The sequence below is a fragment of the Triticum aestivum genome, chromosome 6D, assembly GCF_018294505.1.
Source record: "Triticum aestivum cultivar Chinese Spring chromosome 6D, IWGSC CS RefSeq v2.1, whole genome shotgun sequence".
Taxonomy (NCBI): Eukaryota; Viridiplantae; Streptophyta; class Magnoliopsida; order Poales; family Poaceae; genus Triticum; species Triticum aestivum.
The window spans coordinates 2,974,640-2,986,766 of record NC_057811.1 but is presented as its reverse complement, the minus strand read 5'-3'; positions in this window follow the sequence as shown (position 1 = coordinate 2,986,766).

Here is a 12,127-nt window from a genome sequence, read left to right as displayed (position 1 = left end):
GACGACGTTGAGACTGGAGCGAATGTCGAGGAAGGTTGCAGACGGGAGCCCGTTGGTGAAGATGTCAGCAAACTGCGCCGTAGTTGGTACGTGGAGAACACATACCTCACCTAAGGCTACTTTCTCTCTTACAAAGTGTATGTCTATCTCTATATGTTTGGTTCTACGATGTTGAACAGGATTACATGACATATACACAGCCGACACATTATCACAATATACAATGGTAGCTTGGTGGACTGGGAGGTGGAGCTCGGTGAGGAGTTGGCAAAGCAAAACCGTTTCAGCAACGGCGTGCGCAACGGAACGATACTCAGCCTCCGCGGATGACCTGGAAACAGTTAGTTGCCGCTTCGAAGACCATGAAATCAAATTATCACCCAAGTAAACACAATATCCCGACGTGGAGCGACGAGTATCCGGACACCCTGCCAAGTCTGCATCAGAGTACGCGGTGAGAGGGGTAGGGGAAGAAGGAGTAATAGAGAGGCCATAATCAAGTGTGCCCTTGAGATAACGAAGAATGCGTCGGACGTGGTGAGGGAGACGGGGGTCATTGATACGTCTCCAACGTATCTATAATTTTTGATTGTTTCATGCTATTATATTACCCGTTTTGGATGTTTAATGGGCTTTACTATACACTTTTATATCATTTTTGGGACTAACCTATTAACCGGAGGCCCAACCCAAATTGTTGTTTTCTTGCCTATTTCAGTGTTTCGCAGAAAAGGAATATCAAACGGAGTCCAAACGGAATGAAACCTTCGGGAGAGTTATTTTTGGAACAAACGCAATCCAGGAGACTTGGAGTGGACGTCAAGAAACACATGAGGAAGACACGAGGCAGGGAGGCGCGCCCCCCACCCTCGTGGGCCCCTCGTGGCTCCCCTGACTGACTTCCTGCGTCTATATATATCTACATACCTTGAAAATATCCAGGAGCACCATGAAACCTATTTCCACCGCCGCAACCTTCTGTACCCGTGAGATCCCATCTTGGAGCCTTTTCCGGCGCTCCGCCGAAGGGGGAATCGATCACGGAGGGCTTCTACATCAACACCATAGCCTCTCCGATGAAGTGTGAGCAGTTTACCACATACCTTCAGGTCCATAGTTATTAGCTAGAAGGCTTCTTCTCTCTCTTTGGATCTCAATACAAAGTTCTCCTCGATCTTCTTGGAGATCTATTCGATGTAATTCTTTTTGCGGTGTGTTTGTCGAGATCCGATGAATTGTGGGTTTATGATCAAGTTTATCTATGAACAATATTTGAATCTCCTCTGAATTCTTTTATGTATGATTGGTTATTTTTGCAAGTCTCTTCGAATTATCAGTTTGGTTTGGCCTACTAGATTGATCTTTCTTGCAATGGGAGAAGTGCTTAGCTTTGGGTTCAATCTTGCGGTGTCCTTTCCCAGTGACAGCAGGGGCAGCAAGGCACGTATTGTATTGTTGCCATCGAGGATAAAAAGATGGGGTTTATATCGTATTGCTTGAGTTTATCCCTCTACATCATGTCATCTTGCCTAATGCGTTACTCTGTTCTTATGAACTTAATACTCTAGATGCATGCTGGATAGCGGTCGATGTGTGGAGTAATAGTAGTAGATGCAGAATCGTTTCGATCTACTTGTCGCGGACGTGATGCCTATATACATGATCATGCCTAGATATTCTCATAACTATGCACCTTTCTATCAATTGCTCAACAGTAATTTTTTCACCCACCGTAATACTTATGCTATCTTGAGAGAAGCCACTAGTGAAACCTATGGCCCCCGGGTCTATTTTCCATCATATAAGTTTCCGATCTACTTTATTTTGCAATCTTTACTTTCCAATCTACATCATAAAAATACCAAAAATATTTATCTTATTATTATCTCTATCAGATCTCACTTTTGCAAGTGGCCGTGAAGGGATTGACAACCCCTTTATCGCGTTGGTTGCGAGGTTCTTATTTTTTTGTGTAGGTACGAGGGACTTGCGTGTAGCCTCCTACTGGATTGATACCTTGGTTCTCAAAAACTGAGGGAAATACTTACGCTACTTTGCTGCATGACCCTTTCCTCTTCAAGGGAAAACCAACGCAGTGCTCAAGAGATAGCAAGAGGGATTTCTGTCGCCGTTGCCGGGGAGGTCTATGCTCAAGTTAAGACATACCAAGTACCCATCACAAACTCTTCTCCCTCGCATTACATTATTTGCCATTTGCCTTTCATTTTCCTCTCGCCCACCTCACCCTTGCCGTTTTATTCGCTCTCTCTTTCCCGTTTGCCTTCCTTCGCCATGGCCGAATCGAAAAGAGCTAAGGGTTCTCCCCTGGGTTTTACTCTGGATAGTCCCTCTGTCCTCTCTAAGCTCATACTTAATGATGCTATGGAAAGACCTACCGGGGTTATCAATGATAGTTTGAATAATTTTAATGAAGATGATTCTGGAATTTTTCGTTATTTACTTGATGAGTCTTTAAAAGATGCTTGGGGTAGGTTATTAAGGATCCGAGCTAGCTAAGTGCCACAATATCAAATTGAGATATACCTAAAAAGCTTTTATGTTGGCTTACCCTCTTCGTTCAAGCAAGTTTTAGATTCTATTTTTGAAGAAGGTTTTCTTGAGGGGGATGCTATAGATACCTATGAAAAAATGAAAACTATATTTGGGCACCCCATGAGTGAGAAGGTTGAATCCACCTCTCTTTTATGCTTTTATCAAAACAAAATTATCAAAGAGATGAAGGCTAGCTTAGATGCAAATTTCCGTAGCGTGCTTAACCTTTCTTCCACCATTAATGGCAATGTGCTTTCCCAAAATAGAAGGATAAATGCTATAGATAAGAGATTTTCTCTTTTCTTTCCGAATACCAAAGATGGCAATACTTAGATCTATTCTCGCTTTTATGCCTAGCTAAGGGCGTTAAATGATAGCGCTTGTTGGGAGGCAACCCAATTTTATTCTTGTTCTTTACTTTTTGCTCCTGTTTAGTATTAAATAATTCATCTAGCTTCTGTTTAGAGGTGGTTTTATGTTTTAATTAGTGTTTGTGCCAAGTAGAACCTATAGGATCATCTTGGGTGAAAAACAGAAACTTTTGCACGCACGAGAATAATTTTAATAAATCACAGAAACGTGCTTATTAGTTGATTATTTTTGCAGTAGATTAATAGACAAATTGCCTAGGACTTCCTATTTTGGTAGAATTTTTAAGGTTCCAGAAGTATTCGAAAGTTACAGATTACTACAGACTGTTCAGTTTTTGACAGATTCTGTTTTTCGTGTGTTGTTTGCTTATTTTGATGAATCTATGGCTAGTATCGGGGGGTATGAACCATAGAGAAGTTGGAATACAGTAGGTTTAACACCAATATAAATAAAGAATGAGTTCATTACAGTACCTTAAAGTGGTGGTTTGCTTTCTTGCACTAACGGAGCTCATGAGATTTTCTGTTGAGTTTTGTGTTGTGAAGTTTTCAAGTTTTGGGTAAAGATTTGATGGATTATGGAATAAGGAGTGGCAAGAGCCTAAGCTTGGGATGCCCAAGGCACCCCAAGGTAAAATTCAAGGGCAACCAAAAGCCTAAGCTTGGGATGCCCCGAAAGGCATCCCCTCTTTCGTCTTCGTCTATCGGTAACTTTACTTGGAGCTACATTTTTATTCACCACATGATATGTGTTTTGCTTGGAGCGTCTTGTATGATATGAGTCTTTGATTTTTAGTTTACCACAATCATCCTTGCTGTACACACCTTTTGGGAGAGACACACATGAATCAGAATTTATTAGAATACTCTATGTGCTTCACTTATATCTTTTGAGCTAAACAATCTTGCTCTAGTGCTTCACTTATATCTTTTTAGAGCACGGCGGTGGTTTTATTTTGTAGAAACTATTGAACTCTCATGCTTCACTTATATTATTTTGAGAGTCTTTTAGAACAACATGGTATTTTCTTTGGTTATGAAATTAGTCCTAATATGATGGGCATCCAAGTTGGGTATAATAAAAACTATCATATAGAGTGCATTGAATACTATGATCAATTTGATACTTGATAATTGTTTTGAGATATAAAGGTGGTAATGTTAGAGTCATGCTAGTTGGGTAATTATGAAATTGAGAAATACTTGTGTTGAAGTTGGCAAGTCCCGTAGCATGCATGTATGGTAAAAGTTGTGTGACAAATTTGTAGCATGGGGTGCTCTTTGATTGCCTTCCTTATGTGTGGAGGTCGGGATCGCGCGATGGTTAACTCCTACCAACCCTTCCCCTAGGAGCATGCGTAGTAGTACTTTGATTCGAGGGCTAATAAACTTTGGCAATAAGTATATGAGTTCTTTATGACTAATGTGAGTCCATGGATTATACGCACTCTTACCCTTCCATCATTGCTAGCCTCTACGGTACCGTGCATTGCCCTTTCTCACCTTGAGAGTTGGTGCAAACTTCGCCGGTGCATCCAAACCCCGTGATATGATACGCTCTATCACACATAAACCTCCTTATATCTTCCTCAAAACAGCCATCATACCTACCTATTATGGCATTTCCATAGCCATTCCTAGATATATAGCCGGCGATCTGGATGCGGTGGTGCCGGCGGCTGGCTGATATGCTGGTACTCCAGGGTCTGCCTGGTGGTGCTGGTGGCCCAGGCACGAGAGTTGGATCCCTTCGCACTAATCTGGGTGAAAACTTGCCTTCGGCTCCTGCTAAGGCCGGCGGTGGCGGCGCTATCTGCGTCGTTCCCTTCTTGAAGGCATCGCTGTGGAGAAGTTCAAGGCCACTCTCTGCTACCTCCGGGGGAAACCCCAGATCGGATGATCGGATGACGGCGGCGCTCTGGTGTCGTTCCTCCCTTGGGGGCGTCATTCTTGGAGGTACACACGTGATCGAGGGACCAGAGGACGGATTCTTTGGTGGAGCGGGGCTTCATCCTACACACTGGTGGCGACGGATCTTGACGGCGTGGCGCGGTGCAGATTCGGTTCGCTGTGGGAGGATGGACTCGCGCAGGAGGACGACACTGTCGGGCGTCGTGGTGGCGTCGATGGCAGAGAGACCTGGCATGGTTCATGCAACAGTACCACTCTGAAGATGGATTGGTGGCAGGTGGCTGCGGCGGCATCATACCCGGCAGGCGTCCTGATTGAGGAGTACGCCAGACTAGTAGGTGCCCCATACCCGGCAGGCATCCTGGTTGGGACCTCAGGTCTTAGATGTTTAGGTTTGGCTGCGATGTCTGTTTGGTATTAGGCCCAGACTATCTGCGCCCCTTCATCAATTGGATAGGTGTAGCGACAGTTGTTGCTTAGACGGTGGCTTTAGTCTTGCTATTGTATGGCTTTGTAAGGTCTTGTGAGAATAATTAATAAAGTGGCCGTATGTATCGCCCAGATGCAGAGGCCGGGGGTCATCCTCCTTTTCTAAAAAAATGTTAGTTTTAGTAGAACTGAGAAGCCCAACATTGTCATAAGGGAATGAGCAAAATCATATACACACGCAAGGTAGTATGTAATTTAAAGTTTAAGCATAACTAATTTTGAATACATACTTTCAGATTTTAGTGCATTTTTTCTTCCTGTCTATTACTCCCTCCGTTCCAAAATAGATGGTTCAACTTTGTACTAACTTTAGTAGTCATCTATTTTGGAATGGAGGGAGTATGTTGGTGTAAGTCATCCTATTTGTTTCATGATACATGGGGAAATTCTCTGTTATTGCTCCAGGAACATTGTTATCTCAATTTTTATTAACTTTTGAAATTGTTTACTTTGTCTGTGTGACCTTTTTGTGCCAATGCGGCCTATATCAAACTAAACATGCATTGCTACGTTGAAGCTGAATTATAACAATCTCACTAAATTTTTTTGATAGGCTTATTTGACATGGAGATTTCGATCGAGGATGCCCGTAAAGAGATTGTAAAGTGCATCGAGATGAGCAAAGATGGCATACATGCTATGCTTATGGTGTTCTCAGCCACATCACGGTTTTCTTGTGAAGAGCAGAAGACAGTTGAGTCGATTAAACGGTTTTTTGGTGACAAAGTCCTCAACCACATTATATTAGTTTTCACGCATGGAGATGCGGTGGGGGATGAAGTTGCTTGGGAGAAAATGCTAGCTGTGAGGTCCCCGGTTTATCTCCAGGTTCATTTCATATCTTAACACTATCAATAAAGTGTTTCACACTGCGTTTTATTTGATTGTATCACATCACAAGAATGATTCTTGTGCGGTTAGTATATATCAGTTGCAATCTTCTTGCTAACAGCTTATATTTTCATCCTCATTTTTGCAGGACATGATAAAGCTATGCCAAAATAGGGTTGTTCTCTTTGACAACATGACCAGTAATATTGAGCGCCGTGAGATGCAAGGTGGGAAATTGCTTGGTGCTGTTGACTTTGTTATATCAAGTAATGGTGGCACAGCATTTTCCTACAAGATGCTCCCTCACATTCAGGTGATTGATTCAGCTTTTAGTAGTATTACCTCTGGATAGATGCACCTCTCTCTCTTTTCTCACCTGTGCTTTTGTTCCCTTGTTGCAGGAAGCAAATGATGGACAAAGTGAGAATAGTATTACTGGATATTCTGCAGAAAGGATATATGAACAATTGACACGGATAACCAAGAAGGTAAACGAGTTTTACACATTTGAGTCGATTTTGTAGTGCTGTGGCGCTGTCTATTGAATTGTTGCAGCAGATTTCTTGCCTTGCTGTTAGTATATGTTAATCTGTTTTCACGCAAAAAATATATGTTTATATGTATAACTATCAGGTGTGAAACAAGGTGACAACTATTTTTTAGGAAAAACTTTGACTGCTGAAATTTAATTTACATCAATATTATTCATTTTTCAGTACTAGAATATTCTTTAAATGGAATTTTTCAGTGAATCATGTGTTTTTCTGCTCTGGATAAGTTGATTATTATGAATTTCGAATACATGATTCCTACCAATATAGACCTGACTTAATTAATTTCATCGGTAGGTTGATGAAAACCTGAACTGTACGGAAGAGGAGATCCAGAGGCTCAAGGAGAGGCTGGAGAAATCTCAGAAAGAGCATGATAATGCAGAGAACCTGAGAAGGCTAGAGGAGGAGAAGATGAAGGAGCAGAAAAAAGAGATCAACAATCTGAGAGAGGAACTTGAGAGGGCAAGGCGGGTAGAGATGGCGCGCAAGGAGAAGGAGATCCAGAGGTTCATGGAGAGCCTCGACCTGGCAAACAAGGAGAAGGACAACTACAGAACAATGTATGAGAACAAGTGCATCGTTATGTGAAGAAATCTGATGCGCAGAGCATCAGCCTATGCCTGAGTGTAATTTGAACTTCTGTCATGTTCTAAGTATTTTATTGAAACTCTTTTGCATGGGGCTGCCATCTATCCTGCCTTTTGTGTATTGCATGCTTCAGTGTTATCTTTGAACAGCTATTATCATGTTGACATTTGTTTCCAACTTTGTTGCTTAATTTAGCACTCTGTTCATCCATTGCATCTTATCTACCAGAATTTATTCCTTGCACTGGCTGAAGTAAGAACGTGGTAAATTCATTGCAAAGCAATCTCTAATATTACAACAAACATTTCAGGTTATTTTTTGGAAGGAAAAAAATATTTTTCAATGCATGGTTTTAAGGTAGACTACAGAACTTGTACATAATGCAAGGTTTTAGGCCCCATTTGATAACAAAGTATTGTAAAAACCATGGTTTTGCCATAACAGAGTATCTTGAAGTATTTAGATTACTGTGGACCTGTTTGGCAAGAGCCGTTTGAAGCTGTTCCGAACTGTGCGTTGAGCTAGCTAGACACCTGCAAACTGATGAACGACAATGCACAGAGCACAGACGTACGATCATGCACTAACTGAATGGCAAGCTAAATGCGCCATGCACAATCTCGGCGTTGCACTTCCAAAGTACTCCCTCCGTCTTATAATTTAAGATGTTTTTTGACGCTATACTAGAGTCAAAAAGTGTCCTACAATTATGGGATGGAGGGAGTAACAAATAGGAGGAGGGCGGGAGGCAGTCAACGGCAGAGCTGCATGTTGCCCGGAGCATCTTGGTTTTCTTCCGCGTTGTGATCACCAGGAGCTGCGCATGCAGGCACGACCTAAAGCTCCACAAGACGGCGGTGCTGACAGTGGATCATGTGGCGAAGCTGCTCGTGAACTGAAACAGCTTGGCCTTCATCCGCGTTGGTAGTTGTCACAGTGGAAAGGGACAAGTCTGGAAGCTTGCTCCGCCCCCATCGACCATGGCAGTTCGCACCGCACTGTACCTTGATCTGTCCATGTCCACTCCATCATCTGCTCCTCATACAGCCCTCCGGGAGGCGGTCGAACAGTCCCCCGGACGGTGTCGCGGACAGCCCTTCGGGAGGACCTTCGAAACTCGAACGGTCACTCGGACAGCCCTTCGGGAGGACCTTCGAAACTCGGACGGTCACACGGACAGCCCTTCGGGAGGCACTCACAAACTAAGACCGAAACTATGATCTCTCTACAGAGTTGCACACATACGGTGTCATCTATCCGGCAGGGCTTCGCCGTCCAGAACTAGTTCCTGCCGGAACCCAGACAGCCTTACGGCTCTATGAAACTCTTTTCGTGGGAGGGAGAGAAGAAGCCAGATAATGCATGGCATGTGTATGAGTGCAAGGGATGAGTGTGGAGGGCTTCCCCTCCACCTCTATTTATAGGAAATCCCAAGGGGGTAGGGTAGTTTCACAAAAAACCCAAAATGCACATGAATGAAGTCCTTCCACAAGGACCTAGGAGTGAAACCAAGGAACAAGAGGGTCCCCAAGGGGGATACCCCATGTGTCCGGCCACACCCCCATGAGGGGCCCAAAAAATGGCTCCTATCCATCCATGTCATCCCCAAGATCTTTTGGAGCAAAGCCCCAAAAGGTGGCTTTCCATAAAGTAACCATAAAGCTGATTTTCACTATTCACGACGACATTTTTCAGCGTCTGATCGAACTAAAAATATTTATGTGGGCTAAGAACATTTCCAGTACCCACTAAAATGATTTTCAACGTGTTCCGAAACAATTCCGGTTTTAGTGATTTTCATCTGCGAAACGCATCTGAAGTGGCTCCGGCAGCTCCGGAACATTTCCGGTTTTTATCTCAGAAAATTCCAAAAAGCTTCCAGAATGATTCTGGCATCCTCCAAGAATTATCAGGCATGTGCCGAAACCAATTTGACTTAATGGTGTATCCCGAAACAACTTTTCGGTATTATCGAAACTTATCCGATGACCTCTCTCTGCGGTACGATTCCGCTGTCCGAAACTTTTCGGTGTCCGAAACTTTTTCGGTGATTTTCTCTCAGACTCCCTGTCTAGTATTCAGCAGATAGATGACCCTTAAGCGTGTGACCCTATAGGTTCGGTGAAGTATAGACATGACCCGGAACCCCTTCCGATCAATGATCAACATCGGAGCCGTGGACACCCATATTGACCCCTATACCCACACGAATAAATATTCGAGTGAACCTCCAGTTGTCGTGTGCTATTCCTGTTGCTTCGCGATATGTTACAAATACCCGAGGTGAGACATGTTGGTATTCCCGTGGATCAACAACTTGTCCACTATGCTAGTTACCTCGTTACCGGTATTGTTCTCTTTTCTCGTTATCGTGTTCCGGCATCCCCGTGATCAAATCACAAAGTGTCTGGCCAGACGATGATGGATACCATAACATCGAGAGGGCCCAGAGATATCTCTCCATCGTCGGAGGAGCAAATCCCAATCTTGAGCTATCAAGTTACTTGTCACACTTTTCCATGAACCCGTAAGCCGCCGTAATAGCCACCCATTTACGGATGACGTTTAACAAACCCCAAAGTTCATGAAGCAAGCATGAAGAAACTCGATACTCTCATGGTCTAAGGAATCATGCAAACGTTAACCATCTCTGTGTTATGTACCAATAAACTTGTGACGAATGAATCTCATAGCATAACATCAATCCGGGTCGATTCAACACAAATGTTCTCTTAACATTGTGCCCTCAAAGTTGCTGGCATAGACATGCCCATGACCAGGAAAACAGAATCATCATGCAACACTTGAGCTAGTCTTAGAGGCCACACTAGGAATACTTCTTACCGTTTATTATTCCACACGTGCATTTGAGTCTTCCTCCGAGCCTCGTTGATATTGCAGACTCGAGAATCATTGCAGTTATAGCATGGAACATAAACATAATTATGAACTCGGAGATAAATAATATTATTTATTATTGCCTCTAGGGCATATCTCCTACAACACATGCCCTAGAAATGCAAATGAGTATGAAGAAGAGCTGATGAGAGAGGCTGCAGATGATGTGGATGATGCAGATGATAATGAGTTGGTTTGTTTGTATGACAAAGAGAACCCAGTTATTGAGGTGGGAAAGTTGTGGCCAAGCATGAAGGAGTTTAGGATGTCTTTCAGGACCTATGCAGTGAAAAAAGAATTTGATGCCAAGACTATGTGGACTGATCGAAAGAAATTTTATGCTCGGTGCAAAGGTTATGATGGTGGTGGCAATCCTTGCAAATGGTACTTGTCTGCCAGACTACAACCTGATGGAAGTACAGTAAGGGTAAATCAAATACCACACCAGCATACATGTATGACCACTTCACAGAGAGTTTCAAAGATGACATCACAGCTTTGTGTTACAGAGAAGATTACTCCTATTTTAGCCAAGACTCCAACACTACTGCAAAGAGGCTTAAAGTTGACTTGGAGAAGCTGTACCCCATCCAGCTGCAATATACCACAGTGTGGAAAGCAAAACAAAGGGCCATGAAATCATTGTATGGTGACTGGGCAAATACATTTAGGATGTTGTATAGTTTTAAAGCAGAGGTGGAGAAGAGGTCACCTGGAAGTGTGGTGGAGATAGATACAGAGGTAACAGAGGATGGCAAGGTTTTTTTCAGCAAGTTTTTTATGTGTTTGAAGCCTTGCATAGATGGATTCAAAGCAGGTTGTCGTCCATATTTGAGCATAGACTCATCTTTTTTGACTAGAAAGTGGAATGGTCAGTTGGCTGCATGCAATGCTCTAGATGGACACAACTGGATGTTCCCAATTGCAATAGGAATGTTTCAATCAGAGACAGAGGCATCATGGATATGGTTCATGATGCAACTGAAAAGATGCATAGGGCCAGTTTCTCCTTTGGCCATCCACACAGATGCATGTAAAGGGTTGGAAAATGCAGTAAAAAATGTTTTCCCCCATGCTGAGCAGAGGGAGTGCTTTGGACATATGTGGATGAATCTGATAAAAAAATTCAGAGGAGATGAATTTGGGCGCATGTGGCCAGCAGCAAGATCCTACACCAGACAGACACATTCCTATCACCTTGGTAAGATATTGGAATCATGTAGTGATAATGAATTTGCTTCATGGTTGAACACACACCATTCTCTGTTGTGGTATAGATCAGGTTTTAATACTGCCATAAAATGTGATCATATCAATAACAACTTGACAGAAAGTTTTAACAACAAAGTGAAGGATTTGAAAGACTTGCCTGTGCATGACATGGTGGACCAAATAAGGATCATGATCATGCGTTTGTGGGAGTTGAGAGGAAAAATTGCTAATATTTTGGAAGGGGACAAGCTTCCAGCAGTGGTACAACAGGTGGTCAACAGGAGTAGAAAGCTTTCACATCTATCTGTTGAGAAATCTTCCTTGTGGGGTGCTGAAGTTAGAGATACAAAGAGTGGCAAGAGGCATGTGGTAAATACTGAGTTGCATGAGTGCACTTGCCAAGAGTGGCAACACACTGCAAAACCATGTGAGCATTCCATACTTTTTTTGGCATCTAAACCCAGGTTAAATATGCACCCATATTTGCATGAGTATTATTCAGTACAAAAATTCAAAGCTGCATATGCAAGTCCAATTCCTGCACTGACTGACCAATCTCAGTGGCCTGAGGTGGAAATAAAATTTACCTTGTGTCCCCCTGTCACTAGAAGAAAGGCTGGGAGGCCAAAACAGAGCAGATTCAAAGTTTGGTTTGAGAAAGGTGGTTGTAGTAAGAAGGGGAAAAAGAAAAAGGAAAAGAATGATAAGCCCAAGAGGGCT